General features: G+C 46.7%; 1 protein-coding gene across 1 annotated transcript in view; it reads left to right on the forward strand.

Annotated features, from left to right (window-relative positions):
• The first annotated feature begins 17,306 nt into the window (after positions 1-17,306).
• The window catches only part of MEGF10 (multiple EGF like domains 10), an 86,339-nt gene continuing 85,611 nt past the window's right edge, over positions 17,307-18,034 (forward strand). Inside the window, exon 1 of the mRNA XM_066181924.1 lies at positions 17,307-17,368. The gene's annotated coding sequence lies outside the window, so the exon portion shown is untranslated. The remainder of the gene's footprint in view (positions 17,369-18,034) is intronic.

Below are 18,034 nucleotides of genomic sequence, written 5' to 3' on the forward strand. Positions count from 1 at the left end.
GTACTCACGGGGTGCTTCTGCAGTGTAGAGGTTATCACATCTGCCTCTCACGCAAACATTATGTAGTTGGTAATGGGGCAGAAAAAACCTCTATTTCCAAATTTATCAAGTTGGACTCAATGATTTTAAGGGTCTTTTCCAACTTAAATGATTCTAGGTAAAGAAAGCTGAGGTTTGTCCAGTGTCATCATGCAAGTGAAAATTACTCTGTTCAATCTGAGTTGTGTTTTGTTATGGTTGACACTTATATATGTTCTTTCTCCTTTTTGTGTAATGCATCAGCCCGAAAACCCACAATTATTGCTACAGAAGAGCAAACATTTTCCCAGAAATAAAATTTTATTAGCAAGCTTCAAGAACTTGAAATGGCAGGTTGTCACAGCCTAGTGCAATCAGGTATTTTTTGGGCTATGTTTTCCAAAGCACCAGAAGTTCATTCATAATGGGATGAAAAATTATTTTGAGAGGTGAAACTGCAAAACAGTGGAAAAAAAGAAAAGGTCTTCTTATTCTCTGCAACGGTGGTAATCTATTTCTACACCAGTCTGTCAATTTACATTATGTTGTCTTAAAAAAAAAAAAAAAGTATTTTAATTAAGAAGTACCCTTAAAGTGATACTTTAAACTGAGACATTCAAAAAAGGAGATCATAAAAAAAAAATTTAAATATTGTGTTTGTGTCAGTTTTTTTTCCCTGCATGTTTGAGTAGCTACTTCATTGAAAGTGCTACTGGTTTGTTTTCCTTATCTACAACAGGAATCAGAATTCAAAAACATATATGAAACCCATGGGTGCTGCACTGATGAGGAGGCAAACTCTTTGCCGCAACACTGTCCATGCAGTATTATATAATGCAATAAATAATGTTTATATATAATTATCTATAATTCAATCATATTTATATTTACAGCCATATATATTTTTATATTTTATATAAACTCTAGGGTTACTGTGACTTAAAACCAATAAAAGTTTGGACCTTATAGGCAGTGGTTCCTGTTACTGCAAGCCTAATACCAGCTATTAAATAAAGACCATATGATAGCTTGATTTTCAACAGTACAACCAAACATGTGGTTGAAGCACATCTGATTGATTATGTCAGTGATTGTGTGCTATTTATGGCCCTATGGCTCCAAGGGACACAACTGGTTATGTAAGTTAGAAATTGTTTATACCCTGCCTGGGAATTAGGATTACTGCACACTGGAATGTCACAGACAAAACCTGGTTTGGGAGAAGAAAATGCACTGTCATCGGGGTGCTGTAGTGGTTTTTCCAACAAAGTGTAGGTCTGCTGGTAAGACTGAAGATGCTGAATGTTACGTAGTTATCCCAAGACCCCAGCAAGTATTTTTTCCCACCTGATAGCTCCTAAATGCAACTGTAAAGTGAAGAAAGATTGTCAGCAGAAAACTTACTAATTCCAATACTGAATGTCCTTTTTTACCTATGTTTTCAAATAATAAATAATTCCATTTTATAACTAAAGCTTTCATTATAGTTTTACTTATATATTTAAAAGCCTGTTTTGTACCCCAAGTCACATTAAAAAAACCAAAACAAAACAGTAAGCACTTTCCAAATTATCCTGTTTCTCTCTCATGTAACATATAGTTATTACATATCATACCAAGATTGCTACCAGGGATCATGCCTAGAATTAGGCCCACTGTGCTTTTGCTGTAAAATACTAAGAAATTGTTAAAAAATATTGTCTGCCTTGAAATGCAGCATGGATGTGTTTGAAAAACTTCACTAATCAAATGCTATTTTTGCATCATCTCTTTCATACGATTTTACTTAATCCTTTCCCGTTCCTCATTTGGTTGATTTTGCTTTTGCTCCTTATATTTGCCTTTATTTGCCACCTTGCTTCCTTTCCCTTTTTTGCACTTTTTTTTTTCTGCAGTCTGCTGTCTGTAATCCCTAGAACCTTTACCCTTGAAGCCAAGGGCCAGGCTGTGATCACCCCTTCAATTTCAACTGGGTCTTCTAAAGATCATTCTGGTTCCAGTGATCCCCTCTTTTCCTCTTCTCTGCAACTGCATTTTGAAAGCAAACAGCAATCCACTCATCACTGAAAAGCTCTGTAAGCCTGAGGCTCTCAGGAAATGCAGCACCAATCCCTTCAACCAAGGTTGAAGAACAATGAAACCACTTGTAGCTCATAGTCATATCACTTCTCTCCTTCACCTCTGAGAAAAATATTGTAGAGGCAGGTAGGATGAAACAGAGCTACAGGCCGTGGGATATGCCTGCAGAACGCCATGACAGCACAGAGAAGCATGTCTCCACCTGACCTTGGGGGGAAGAAATGCAATGCGACAGATACACTATGGGGAGAAGCTTGCCAGACAAGTGACCAGCACTTGATTACACTCATAAGGACATTAAAGTATGTTGCTAACATGGCAAAGTGTGTTAGTTCACTTAGTGAGAAAATGCTATATAAGGAGAGAAACACTGTGTAAAAACAGTTTGCTTTTAGCAATAAACCCCTCAGTATCTTCACTGACCTGAGTCTGTGCAATCAGTTGTCACAAATGGCACCTGAACAGGGACTTAAATAGGCAGTTACAGTGGTGGCACTGGTGGCGATGCTCAGCTGAACTTTACAGGGGCTGAAATGAAGCCCCTGGTGCGCCAATTCGACATTTCCACAGGATGGAATGTAAGCAGCCGAGAACGACAGGGAGTAATATATCCCAGGAACAAAAGGACATCACAAAAGGATGTCACAAAGCCATTGAAATTGATTTTTAAAAAATGCAACAGGAAAATTGAACCTACAGTTTGAAAAGACTTGTTATAGGCTAAAAACTGTGATTCAATTTTGACTAATACCAATGTTTTTGACCCACAGACATGGGAGGCTTTAGGGGTTGCTTTGTGGGACCAAGCTATGAAGGGCAACAGCACTGGCAGAGCTTTTGTGTCCATGGAAAACGGTATTTGAGGCACTCAAGGCACATGCAGAAGTCAGAGATCTGAGAAAGAACTCTCGTGCTACCTCCTGTAGCTACCCTTCTGCACCCCCACTGAGCAAAACATAAGGCTCTAATTGTAAGCTTGGCAGGGCTGTGGGAAGAGAATCAGTGGATGACCCCTGGTCCCCTGATCCATTTGATCCTGAGGGGGAGCCTGATCTTCCTTCCTTCCTCCCGCCCGCCCCCCCCCCCCCCCCCCTAATCTGCATGATGAATGGGCAGCAGAGAGAAAACAAACTGCCACAGAGGGGGATGTCGGTTTATGGCATACTTTTCTGGTCACTTACCAGCCCAATCGGCTACCTAGATGGGAAAGCTTGCCTTACAGTGTCATAAAAAATCTGGGTCACTCTGCCTTAGACAATGGCATTAGTGCCCCTTTTAATGCTGCTTTTGGAAACTGTGGCGAACTCATGATCTGGCACCTCCAGACCTTAAACAAACAGCGGGACTTGTGCTGACTGGTATACAGTTCACTGTCTGGATGACAGAATGAAGCGAGCATTGCATTATTCAAGCTATGGACAATTTAGAGCATCTCCACGGGCACATCTTGCAACCTATAGGTGTTGAAGCCCTTGTGGAGAGGGCAAATACGCGCCTACTGCCAAACAGGCTTGGCAGCCTGCAGAAGCCCTTTGGCAGTCAAAGGAGCTCACTTCGTGGGCTTTTTGTCAAGTGACAGATATTGGTCTCACTACGATGTCATTTGTTAATGTCAAGCAAAGAGCTGATGAACTTTTTATCAAGTTTCTAGATAAACTAAAAGCTGCCCTACATAAGCAGAAAGACAAAGTCATTGCACAAGAAATATTACTGAAGCAATGCCACTGTGAAACCTTACATACTCTCACTCCCTGTTACTTTGCGGGGACTAGACTGCCTTTGCCAACAGGGTCTTGTGTTTGGAATAAGTTTATCACAGAAGCCACTGCCGAGCAGCATGTCCCAGCCCTTATCTGGATGACATATTGTCCTGTGTGGGTGGATCAGTGACCCCTTCCTCAGAAGCAGCTGCAACACTTGCACCAGCTTGTGCAAGAGCCATTTCAAGCTGGACATATCATTCCTACAACTAGGAATAACTCATTTTTGTTATCCAGAAAATGAGTGGAAAATGGCAATTCCTGCACGATCTTAGGAAAATCACTTCTCTCATTCATCGTCTGAGAAGGAATATCTCATCCTCTAACCATGACAGTATGATGCTATGGACATGATCTGGACTGTGAGTACAAATTTTGCATTAACTGCAGACAAACTGCATTAGGAAAAAACTTCCATGCAACAGCTGTGTCAGTTGTGTGACATATTTTCAAATCTAACCATTTTTAGATCAAAAATTTTGGCACTACTGGAAATATGAAAGTGAAAAATATTGAAAAGCTAGATAAGTAGATGGTACTCTGAACTGTTTACATACATGTATATTTTGTGCTTAAATAACTCTTTTTCTCAATAGACACTATGTTCAATACTTCTTTTCAGGACTTGTGCTCTTCCTTATGAAGCTTTACTACTATCCAGTGTCACTTATGTATGTTCAGAATCTCTTGTGGATATACATAAATGCCTTGAGCTGCTGATATGGGCCAACAAAGTCCCCTTTTGATTTCTGCTCAGGGTGTAGAATTCAGACATTTCATGCAATAATTTAAAAGTTTTTCTTATACAAAGATGAACCAGATCAAAGACATCTTTTAAGAATCATTCCAGTTCAGTTTCTGAGGGCTTTTTTAATCCATTAAGCTTCAGATCAAAACAAAGCTGACATTATTTGATTATGGTGAGATAATAGAAATATCTATTATTTCTTTAGACTCATCTTCAAGTATTAGCTATTGACACTAAAAGTGATATCAGTTGCTATGCACATGCATAAGAGGTCTGCTGCTTCTTGGCTATTTTCCAACTAGTGACTGATTCTGAGTCACCTGATGAGAGGATTATATGAAGGAAACAGACTGCATTTAAGGAGACAAATCACATTTATTCTAAGGGTAAAATGAAGCAAACAAACACAAAAAGCCCTTACATCTTGATTGCACTGAGTGCTTAATTCCAACTTTTTTTTTTCCTCAAGCTGATGGAGTTTCTCAAATGCTCAACAGTGCCCATTTCTGATGGATTTGTACCCTGAGGTACGAACAGTAATGACATACTCTTGTATGTCATTACTGTTATAAATTACCCAGATCCCAAGCAAGAAGGAGTTACAAAAGTTTTATTGAAAACTAAGAAAAAATCCGTGAAGCAAAAGGGACAGTGCTAGGAGAGTGGCTAACAGCCAGAGGCTTATCCACAAAATGGCTACTCCACCTTTTAATTAAACTACATTGGTTTGTACGGCAGTCAGAGGTGTTGGTTTGCACCCCTCCCCTCCCTTCCCCCCCCCCCCCCCCATTTTAGGGATCCTCCCTCTGCTTTGAGGTCCTCCACCTCCATTTGCAGTGTCCACGGCTAGATTGTAACTGGCAGCTCCTCCATATTTGGGTGCTCCTGTCCCTTTGTGCTCCCCAGGCTCGTTTTGGGTTCAGCATCAGAGCAATGTGTGAGACCAGCCTTGGGTTGGGGAGCTTTTCTCAGGCCCGGTGTCACTGGGGTCCCTGAGTGCCAGTGCAGCCTGGTGAGCCCAATGGTCTTGAGATGGAGAACTGGCACCACCTGGTGCCAGAGCTTGTCTGTCACCTGCAGGTGGAAGGGGATGTGTCCTTGCAGAGGCCCTGGATAGGCAGAGTTGCAGTTGAGATGCAGACGTAGCAGAAACAGAGATGCGCCTGGAGATACAGACTGGATGTACATAACAGGGACTCAAGGGAGCCAAAGATTTGGTGTAATCATATTGAGGACTGTTCCTTTCCCCCAGTGCTGTTGGTTTTGCCCTGGTTGTCCATCTCCCCTAGACCTGCCTTTCCCTCCTCCCACCGGCTTGTCAATACTCCCCAGTCCCTGGCCACAGTTCTGGAAACTTCTGTATTCCTTGACACCCTGTTGGTCCCCTTAAGTTGTATCCTCCCCCTGTGCTCCCCCATTGGCTGAGGTTTTGTAAGTCCCTCCATTGGTCGAAGTTTTGTAAGTCCCTCCTTGTGCTTCTCCCTGATAAAGTCCAGATTGGTTACAATTATGTATCTACTCCTTTTTCCACCCCCATTTAAAAAGCAGCATTCTTCCCCTGTTCAGGGCTCTCTCCACTGAACCCGTCAGCAATAAACCTGTCCTGCTGGAACCTCAGCAGGAGAGTCTCTTCCTCCTGCTTTACCCAATCCCTGATGTTGCCGAACCCTGAGTTTTAGAGCAAGTGGCTCTAAAGTTTCTGCCTAAGGCAAGTATCCCCACTGAGGCAGCTCCCCACACCTGGTGCAGTAATGGTGTGCGTTGCCTGGAGCTAGCCGGGACACTGGTGGATTTGGGAACTGCATCAGATGGTCTTGTTTCCAGGTGAGTTGAAGGATGGTAGGTGGTACACACTCTTCAGTGGCCCCAACTAAAATCCCCTACAACTGATTTGGAGAGAAGTCCTCCATTGAGACATCACGTCCCTCCCCCAGAGGGTGATGGGTGCCCTCACCACGAACAGCCTGACGGTCGACATTTTGCCCTCAAGCCTTCCTATGATCACACTCCTTTTGCTCCTCATGGAGACTGTCACCCCTCCAATCCCTGAGGTCATCCCAGCCCAAGTTCTGACCCCAAATCTGATGGTCACTCAGAATGGGCAATAATGGTGACATTTGCTCCAGTCCATCATCTCAAGATGGCTGATTTTCTCCCCCTTACAAAACAGGCTACATTTTACAATGGTTTGTTAGATACCATAATTTGCGTTCACATAAAAAGTGGATTGGAGGGAACTCGTTCCATGTAGTCTTTTGGTAGCAGAAAGGCTTGTGCAATTGAGTCCCTGCAGCTAAGAAATACGGCGGATTATTTCAGGTAACAGAGACAAAGATTTCATATCCAGGGCCACTGTTTGCACTTCAGGAAAAACAAAAATTTCATCAGGTCTGTTGTGGTGTGTTTTTGTTATGCTCCATTGCTTTGCAATGTGCTTTGTAGCCCCCGTCCTATCTTGTAGCTTGTTAATACTCCTAGTGGTTTGTTCTATCTCTCCTACAGTTGGTTTGACCCTCTCCTACACTTCCCTAACAGCTTACCCTTGCACTTACCATATACCCCCACCCACCAAGTGTCAATCCTTCCCTGACCTCACCCGAATCCAGGAATTTCTATCCTATTGGCTCCTTCATTGATTAAGTTAAAATTGTATCCTCCCTCAGTCCCCATGGTTGGTTTAAGCCTTGTCACCCCACACTGAACTCCACCCCAATTGCTTTGTTATTGGTTCCTGACCCCAAAACTCCACCCTTGCGCCTTCCCCTTAAAAACTACAGCACGGCCCCTGTTAGGGGTCCTTGCCTGTGCTCTTGTCTTGAGTTGTACCACCTTCAATAAACAATCCTCAGACCTGCAAGCGAGGCCTGCTCCATTCCCATAACGTGCTGATCCTTAGGTGACTGCTCGGGAGCCCCAGGGCTCCAGGGGTAGTGTTGTGCCCCTGCCAGGAGCTCACACCATCAGAGCTCCCACAGCATGCTGCTTTGCCACCGAGACAGCGTGCAGTGATGTGACAAGGTCTATGTAAAGGGTCTCCTACGATAAAATGTCATAGGGTCCATCTAGTGGGCCGTATTTCCTAGTTGGACTCCTGTACATAGATTCATCTGTAAAGTCAATTGAAAGTTCAGTTAACAGTTGACGCTAGGTTCCCACCTGTATCTTGGCATATACTGAATCTTCTGCATTGAAGAAGGGACTCTTGGGTGCTGCAGGGCCGCCTTCTCCTTCTCCTGTTCCTCAGGGATGGTGGGAAAGGAGGGACAAGACAGCTTTCCATTTGGTGTCAAAGTGCGGGGCTGTCCCACACTCCGCTGAAAGTTCTTCCTGAGCGCTGTTGGTGCATTGGTTAACTCTGGCTCCAGGAGCTGCTCCCACCAGCCTCTCCTACTGCAAAGCTCCCACTCTTGCCACGTCCTGCACACCCTTCTTGGCTGCCTCCAGCATTGTGTGCTTGCTGTCCCACACCTTAAAGCTGTTCAAGATCTCATCCACCACAATCACACTGGCCAGCAACTGCAGCACAAGGCCTGCAACTCCTTAGGTCAATGAGCAATGGCTCACCCTCAACACAAAGGTCAGGGAGCTGAGGGAGAACTCATCACGCAGGAGGTGTGGACACAGCTTATTCCTCACGCCTGTGTATTATCAGTACCTTAATGAAGAGATATGACCACTGTTGGGCCAAAAACAATTTATTACTCAGATAAACACCAGCCTCAAGGGCCATGAGACTTTAAAAGAGCAAGAAGTAGGCCATAGTTCAAAGCAGTCACAAGTTTCTTCATTACAAGGCAATATATAACATTTTGATCCAATGGAAAGTTGTCATGGAGTTTGTTTTTCTGACCTATCACCTTCCTTAATTTTGCTGCACTGCTTTTTATCCAATGGGCTACTACTACTACACGTACATACATAGGCTTCTATTATAACATCTAAACTCTTAGATTACTCTATAAAATCACATTGCTACTTCAAAACTTTTATCACTTTAAAACTGTTCACTATTTAAGACATATTCTTACAATTATAGAAACGTAAGTTTATAACTTCTCTGCTTAATCTCTGTGTGTTGCAGTGCACTGGTTCTCTCACCCCGGCCAGCCCTGGCACCATGGCAAGTGAGGTACCTTCCAGTAACTAAGTCACTTTTCGGATCCGGTGGGACTTGGTTTGTCCTCAGGCTGGAGGCAGTGATGGCAGGAGAAAGAAAGAGGGACACTGTTGAGGGTTCACCAAACTCGGTTTATTGCTCCACAGGGGGGACAACTGAAGCCCAGAGTGTCTGCCTCGGCAGAGCTGACGAGCACCCTTGCACAACAGTTTTATTTGGGGGATGGGTTCTGCAGAGGTCCAATCAACAGGAACATGAGAGTGGCTCTGAACTTAACTGACATGCAAGGTAACAAACCAGGGTGGGATAGGAGGGGAAAGCTGCAATCTTGCCCAATCACTTGATACTCTCCCTGGAACTTTCCAGATGCAGGGAGAGGCCCTGGAGTGATGGACAGGACTCAGGGGTTACACAACAGAAGACTGACATACAACTGTAACAAGGAAGGAACCAAATGGAGCTAACTAACAAAGGTACATGAAATGAACCATTACAGAGGACTATGAATAAAACAGAGAACATGTAATAACAGAACTAGAAAATGCACCGCCACATCTGTGTACTTACATTTTTACATCAATCCAAGCTTCTCTCAAGGCTGCAAATCAAACCCTTCAGTAACTGGGTGAAGCAGTACAGGTGGAGCATATTGCAGGGAGAAGCCTGATGGAGAGGCCGGAGTAGGGAAAGTGGAGGAGCGTCACAGGTACCATTTTGTATGGTGGTGGGGGGAAAATCTGGCACCAAAGCACAACTGGCTGCATGGGTTCTGCTCCGGATGGGCCAGGCTGCTGCTGAAGGGTCCTTGTGCTTCTTCACTTGGGTGGCCACTGCTGACAACACAGGACTGGATGACAGCACCACAGATTCCATCCCTTCCCTGTCTGGCCCCAAGGACTGCTTGACACATCCGCCTGCCAGCCACAGGGCAGTGGGAAGCTGCTGCCTCACCCGCTCATCCTGCAGGTGATGGCAGCCCCCGTCTTGTAGCAAATGAAGCAGCACTGGAGACACCACAGCAGACCCTCAGCAACACAGTCGGGGCTGTGTGGCCACCCCATGGGTCTGGACTAGGGGAGGGATGTGGCACGGCCACAGCACAACCCCAAACCTCCCTGGAGCCCCAAGGCTTGCCTGTGCCACATCCTCTGTGCATAGCAGCTGCTGGTAGCAGCCCTTTGGCCCAGACCTGCTGCCAGGGCTGGTCTTTCACTCCTGGAATCCAGCAGCAGCACACATGTTGGAGAGAGAGAGAGACAGTGCCCCAGGCATGAGCCCCTCTGCAGTGCCAGGCAAGTGTCCATGCAGGATCAGCAAGGCCTTGTTCTGTCCCTGCTATGCTGGCTTGTGGTAGTGTGTTGATTAATTAATTTAGGTTTCTGGGTTAATTTGGGTTGTTTAATGTTTCCCCATTGGTTTGGTGTCTCCTGAGTCTCCTCCTCCCTCCATGTAGTACCCTCCTACACTAAACCACCCCAATCTCATGTCAATCCTACCTTCACCCATGCCCTTTGTTCCCGATCCTTCCCTTGGTTGCACTCACTGGGATGTCTATCTTCCCTAAGCCTACCCTTCCCTCCTCCTAAGTTGTCCCTCCTCCTCCTCTCCGAGACTTTTCCCCCTATCTGGAAAGTTCTATGAGGTTCTTTATGCTATTGGCTGATTTGACATGTACCCTCCTCCCCTGATCGGGTTGGTTATTGTCTATCCCTGACTGGGCCTTTCCATGGTTTTCCTTGATTAGATGGTGTCCAGTACCCACCCTGTGTACCTCCCCCAGTTAAAACCCCGTGTTACCCCTTGTCTGCCCTCCCATCCAGGAATAAACCTTTCTTGGATACACCACGCAGGAGTCCTTCCTTGCCATTGCTCCTCAGCACATTGTTAACAGCTGGTGACAACTGGCCGTGCATCGAAGAGCAGTCACAGCCTTCCTGCTCTGCACTGCTACCTGAGCCACAGAGGGATTGGGGGAAGCCTCCTATCTTGGCACGGTTTGTGCAGCAGCCTGGGCTGACAGAAAGGGCTCTTCAAAAGCTGCAGCCATGTCACTGGCTCAAGGGCACAACAAGGCAGCCATAGATGTGCCAGCAGGTGCTTACTATTATAAATGAAGTTGATTTTTGTGGGTGGTGTTCTAAAATAAAGCTGACTTTCGTAGGTGGGATTATGAATTATTAATCTAATGAGTTGTTAGGTATTGTTAATTAATATGACGCAGTTGATGTAATGAGTTGTAAAGCAATGAGCTGCTAAGTTAGATGTACATGAGAGTGGATAACCACTAGAGGGGGATGATGAGAGCTTGATGAATTAACCACGATAATCTTCTAGAAAATGACTCCATGAGGCAATGACACCAATTTGAACTGTGATTGGCAAACAAGCCAGCCAGTGAGATCAGAGTATTCCAGAATGATTGGTCAAGAATGCAGCTTGATATGAAACAACCAGCACCCAGGAAAAAGGACCAATCAACAAAGGGATTGCAAAGTGCACCAATCCGACAGCTTGACAAACTTTAAAACCCCTGGGTGCCCAGCACCTGGGTCCTTCAGTGGAACACTGTGTCCAAAGAAGCACCCTGTGTGCGCACACATCACTGTTACTCTGACTTTCCCAGCAGGCCTTAGGCTTAAGGTCTCATCCCCAGTTGTTTTTAAGTTTTAATTAACAGGCTCAAAAGTCACCAACCTTGTTTTATCCTGTTGTTTTTAACACTCCTGTTGCCAGAATTTGCATCAATCTGTCCATCAATACAAGAAGAAATTCATTGCAGCTAATTGATGCACCTCCCTCACAAAAACTAGTAGATCCTTGACTGAAGATGATTATCCCCTTCAGTTGGATAAGGGAGTATCTGTCACCTGTGAGGATCAAGCACGGGCTAGCATCCCCTCTTGCATGATAGGAGGTCCATGTATGCTTCGGCAGTTGTCGCTGTTTACCCCCAACAAAAGCCAAATTGACAATTGGAAAATTAACTGTTGTACTGTGTTTTGTAATAATGGTTTGCTCCTTTCTCCCCTTGTTTCTTGAAAGGTGTTATGTCCCAAGTTTACCCCTGCTCCTCTTTACTGTCAATCCTCCTATATCCTTCCCAGCCTCCTCCTCTGAGTCCTGTCACTTGATTGCTCCCCCTGGCTTCTAGAAAGTTGGGGGAAGGGCATCGAGTGGTAGGACAAGAATAGAGGAAGTCCCTCCCTTGGTGTTCTCAATGATTTCCCTAACAGTCCCTCTAACCCTAGAGTTCACTCCTACTCTGCTCCCTATTGGATAATGGTTTGATTCCTCCTCTGTACCTCCCGTTTATAAGTTGCTGTCTCCCCTGTCTCTTGGCTCCACTGGAGTAGCTCCCCTGAGGCTTACAGCCCCATCTGGATATGAATAAATGTCTTGCACTTTGCCCTCCAGCTGAGTCGGACTCCTTCCTTTGCTGTAGTCGTAGGCCTCTCCCGTGACAAGGGGAAGGTCCTCTTAGCCACCCCTCTGGTTCACAAGATCTGGAGGAGTGTTCCCTGCATGTCTGCGGTGTCAGGCTAGCCCGGGTGGATGGAGATGCTGCTCCGTGAGAGACACTTCAACAAAGAACGATTCATCAATCCAAAAGAGGAGCTTAAAAGATCTGGATGAAAATTGTGATGCTGAAATTATACATCGGGCCAAAACAAAAAGGACTGTTGTGTCCACCTTTTTGCCCTGGGTGGCAGCAGTGAAAGCTCTAGGAGAATTGGGCCACCTAGAGTGTTGGGTGGCTAAACGAGTCAACTTAATGTCAACCACTTTAGGTGACCTCCTAGCAGATGAGGAAAAAATTACGCAGACCACCCTGCAGAACAGGGCAGTCACTGATTTCCTGTTGCTGCTTCACAAGCACAACTGCATGGAATTTAAGGGTCTCTCTTGTATGAACTTAACATCAAATAGGAGAACATCCACATGACCATAAAGAAAATGCAAGAAATTATTAGCAGCATTAAGACCAAATCAGAAGACTGGCTTAACAACATCTTTTCAGGATGAGGTCTATCAGGATGGCTTTCTTCAATATTAAGAACTGTTCTCTGGTTAGTTCTTACTGTTTTCAGAGTTTTAATTAAGTTGTCAATGTTGAAAAAATGTTTGCCTCAGTTTACATCTTCCTCCCCCAAAGTTAATGCTGCTGAACCCTCTGACTCCCAACTCCCCCTCCCTGGTTTCACGACTTTTACCCCGATTCCGAGTATGCCCCAACCCTTCTTTTTGAAAAAGAAAGGGGGAGGTGTTGCGGTGCATGGTTTCCCTGATGATCTGTAGTTGAGATCCCATGTCCCCCACTTAAATGGCTCCGCCCTAAGGTTGTTTCCTCCCCTTCTCCATCCATCAAGCTGACCCTGCCCCTTCTTCTACAGTTCTCTATGTCAATCCCTAGTTGCTTCAGCCCCTCGCTTGTCAGTCAATGCTGTCTCCTTCCCTCTGTTCTAGCAAGTTCCATGTTCTTCGATACCTCGTTGGTTCCCCAAGTTGTATGCTCCCCTTGCGTTCCCTTATCAGTCAAGGTTTTGTGAAGCCCTCCTTATGTTCATCCCCTGTTAAGTCTTGACTGGTTGCAGCTTTGTTCCACCCTAGCTTAAAAAGCCATGTTCCCATGAGCCCCTTTGCTCGGGGCCCTCTCCCCCTGGACCCTTCAACTGCAATAAACCTCTGTGATTGGAACCTCAGAAATATAGCCTCCTCCTCATCATTCACCTAATCCAGGATATCGCCTAACGCTGTGCTTTAGAGCTGTTTGCTCTAAGGCTCTGCCTGAGGCAAGACAAACGCCAAGATGGTTCCCCTTGTTATAAATGAATAAAGTTTGAATCTTGGAGGTATAAAACTGGTAACCGAAATGTTAAGTTGATATGTATTATTAAGTGAGCTAAGGAATTAATACATTTAATTGATTAATGAGTTGTAATTAGTAGGGTAAGGGATTAGACATGTTATTGTATAGGTGGGTGAGCTGGTCACTGGGAGGATGGACAAGGATGCCTTGTTGGACTGACTGACAGCGAACTTTCTGGAAAGATTACATCATGAAGCTAAAGTTGAACTAGGATTGGAGAATGGACCACCCAATGAGGGAGAGAATTCTGAGAATGATTGGCCCAGGAAGAACCTTGCTATATGATGGACCAATCAAAGACCAAGAAATCGACCAATCAGCATCCGGATCCTGAGCGCTCCAATCAAACAAACTGAGAGACTTTAAAAGGCCTTGGGTGCCCAGAACCGATGTCTTCTTTCTCTGTGGGACTAGTCTCTCCGTAAGACCAATCTCCTAGCAAACGCCCTGTGCAACTGTAGCTTGCACATTTACTTTTTCTTTGAGTTGTTGCAGGGGTCCCGAGCTTATCTTGGGACTCGGGTTCCTTGGCTGTTCTGCTTTCTAATAAACAGGCTCAATTTTTCTTTAAGTTAATTAGCCTCCTTTCCTTTTTTTACTTTGTATTAGGTTTGGTTTTTTTTTTTTTTTTTTTTTTTTATTCTGAGCCTTGTTTATAACACCCTCTCCTGGCGCAGCACCAGTGTGGCACTGGGAGCCAGCTGGGGCACCAGTGAAATAAGGCGTGCGTCACCCTATCTTGGCATGGTTCGTGCAGCAGTCTGAGCTGGCAGAAAGGGCTCCTCAAAAGCTGCGGCTGTATCACTGGCTCAAGGGAACATCAAGGGAGCCACAGATGTGCCAGCAGGTGCTTACAGCCCAGCCTGGCCCCACTGGCCCCACATAGGAGGCACACGGATGTCACTTGAGGCACTTTACACCTGACACACACAGAAACACCCACAAACCCTGCTATCAACCCCAAATATAGCTGGAGCCAACACACCCACAACTTGCCAGCGACCTCCAAACCCACAAAGTCCCGCAAACTCATCTTTGATATCCAACTGAGCTCCACATCCTGGAAGAACTGCCAAATAGAACCCCAAAACAGAAACAAAAGCTCAGATACAAAGCAGCAAAAACCTGGTCAGCACTTTGCCCCAGGCTGGTCTCACACACTGCTCTGATGCTGAACCCAAAAGGAGCCTGGGGAGCACCAAGAGAAAGGAATATCCAAATATGGAAGAGCTGCCTGTTACAATGTAGCCGTGGACACAGCAAATGGAGGTGGAGGACCTCAAAGCAGAGGGAGGATCCCTAAAAGGGGGAGGGGGCAAACCAACACCTCTGACTGCCGTACAAACCAATGTAGTTCAATTAAAGCCTAAAAGGCTGATGGAACACCATGGATATAAAAGGCCGAGTAGCCATTTTGTGAATGAGCCTCTGGCTGTCGGCCACTCTCCCAGCGCTGTCCCTTTTGCTTCGTGGATTTTTTCTTAGTTCTCAATAAAACTTTTGTAACTCCTTCTTCCTTAAGGTCTGGGTAATTTATAACAGTAATGACATACAAGAGTACGTCATTACTGTTTGTACCTCAGGATAGAAATCCATCGGAAATGGACACTATTGAGGATATGAGAAACAAACTGCAACAGCTTGAGGAAAAAAAAAATCGAAATTAAGCAATCAATGCAATCAAGATGTAAGGACTTTTTGTGTTTGTTTTTTCGCTTTATTTTACCCTTAGAATAAATGTGATTTGTTTCCTTAAATGCAATCTGTTTGATATAATTCATCAGGTGACTCTAAATCACAGTCACTAGTTGGAAAATAACCAGTAAGTAGCACTCTGGAGACCTCTTATGCGTGTGCATAGCAACTGATATCACTTTTAGTGTCATTGCTAATACTTGAATATGTGTGTAAGGAAATAGTATTCCATTCCCTTTTGGACCTACATTCACACTATGGTTGCACCAAATTTTTGGTGCAACTCAAAAATCTTTCGAGTTTTTGGTATGTACATCCAGTCTGTATCTCCAGGCGCATCTCTGTTTCTGCTACGTCTGCATCTCAACCACAACTCTGCCCATGAAGGGCCTCAGCAAGGACAAATCCCCTTCCACCTGCAGGTGACAGACAAGCTCTGGCACCAGGTGGTGCCAGTTCTCCATCTCAGGGCCATTGGATTCACCAGGCTGCACTGGCACTCACGGACCCCGGTGACAACTGGCCTGAGAGAAGCTCCCCAAAACTGCGAGGTGTCTTGGGGGCTCCCAGCCATTTTACATCAGCAGGGGACCCACAACCAGCTTCAGGTCATCTTCCTCATCATCCCTGTGTCCCTGCAAATCCCCGCAAATGCAGGACTTCAGTGCCAACACCCCATAGCCGTCCCAAACCCATGCAGTCCCTCTGGCCACTTGGTGTCCCCACATCTCTATGGTGTACCTGCCATGATCTCCCTCGGCACCACATCTGCTTACTCCGTCTCGGACAAGTTCCTGAGACCCGCTGCATGCTCAGCCCATTGGTGCACACCCTGGCACCAGGAAGGAGCAGCCACCAGCACCTCACCCCCAGCACCAGGCATGGATAGACCCAGCTCCTCCCAGGCACCCCTGCACCACGTGAGCTCCTGCCATGAGGACTGAGCTCCCACTGCCGGGGTCCCCCCTATGCAGGCCCGCCTAGAGCTCCAGGACCATCTCTGATTCCCACCTGCGCCTCCTCAGGCGGCAGCGCCGCTGCTTCTCGTCCGGCCCCGCGCCGCTCCGGGCAGCGTCCACCCAGCGCAGTCGGGACGGGGACGGCGAGCGGCACCAGCGCCCACCCACACACCGGACACCCACAAATCATGCGGTACCACCCACAGGTGGGGGCACTCGGTATTCCCACAGCCCAGGCTGGGGCACGTCCCCCAGCAGCCAAGAAGCCCCGCAGTGCCCTGCGACAGACCCCTCAGCATCCCGACACCTCCTGGGCATGGGGGAAAAGCTGTATGGGGTGGCATGGCCGGGTTTTACTTGCGTGGGGGGCTACAGATGTGGCTTCTCGGAGAAGGTGCTGGAACGTTCCTCCCTGTCCCACAGAGCCCATGGTGCCGGCTCCAGGACGGGCCCGTCACGGGCAAAGACCGAGCCAAGCAGCGACCGTATTATCGCCTCCGCGATACCATGTTTAAATACAAAAAAAAGGGAAAAAAAAAAAAAAGAAAAAAAAAAAAGAAAAAAAAAGAGCAGCTAAACTTCTTGTGGAGCAAGTATCTTAAATACACTAGAATATATTTAACTATAAAAGTCACGATGCCCTTCCTTTCTGTAGCCGTTCTGCAGAGGAGCAGCTGACGTTTCTTTTTCTGTAAATTTACGTCTCCTGACGGAGCTGAGGATCAGCCCCTCATTGCGGGACCCAGGCATTTAGTCGTTTGAAAAGACGATTTCACTCCTCGATCACCTGCTGAGCAGGCACCTAGCTTCCACTAGGCCGAATAAAATGACCTCTGACGTCCCTATGTAGCTCGCACTTTGCCGGCAAGTGAGTGGAAGGCGGCGATTCCGGGACGGGGAACACACCACCCGCCCCCACCACGCCGCGGGACTGGCGCTGCAAAAGCGGGTAAGTGGTTAAAAATGTCTGTGGGTCTGACCAGGGGCGGTCCGGGGCAGGCGGAGGAGGGGCTGATCCTCGTCAGCCCCACCGCTTGTACCGCCCCTCGCTCAAGTCCCGGCGGCGACGGCTCCCGGCGGCGGCTCCCGGTGGCCGGTCGGACGGGGAGGGCGCCCGCGGTACAGGTAAGAAGCGCTGATCGGACCCGTCCCGTCCCGTCCCGCCCCGTCCGGCAGGTGCCGGATGCGGCAGCCTCGGGGAGGAAGCGGGGTGAGACGGCATCGCTCCCGGAGCGCGGTCTGCCCTCGGCTAAAAGCATCCTCCGGGGAACGGGCGGGATGCGGGGCCGCCCGCGGTGCCTCCGCCTTTGCAGAGCATCCAAGCGTGTTTTTCCCCGCGTTTGTGCGGGGTGACCGGGATGGTGGGGCGGGATGCGGGAGCGCTCCTGCGGTCCCGAGCCCAGACGAGTCGGTTCAGGTTCTCCTCAGAGCATTTTTTTTTTTCGTTCCCCTCTAAGTGCGTGTTTTAAAGGTTATCCTTCATTTTCAAGGAAGGCTTTTGGCAGTCCTGAGCAGAGACTGGAGCGAGTGCACGCACTGGAATAGAGGGATGTTTGTGTGTAGATGTAAATTAGCATGACCTGCACGTGAAAATGCACATCTGTTTAATACCTTGATTTCGTTCCAGCATATGTCTCTCAGCAGAAGCTGTCTAGAGAAATTCTCAGTTGCGTGGTATCCTGCACAGATTTTCTTTTGGCGACAGTAATAGTAGTGTAAACATTTCCTATTTTGTCTTTCAGCCAAGGAGTAGGTTCAATCTGGAAATGTAGGCACAAATCAATTAGGAAA

This window comes from Chamaea fasciata, unplaced genomic scaffold, assembly GCF_029207755.1.
Source record: "Chamaea fasciata isolate MVZ Bird 193981 ecotype frontalis unplaced genomic scaffold, bChaFas1.0.hap1 SCAF_4, whole genome shotgun sequence".
Lineage (NCBI taxonomy): Eukaryota > Metazoa > Chordata > Aves > Passeriformes > Sylviidae > Chamaea > Chamaea fasciata.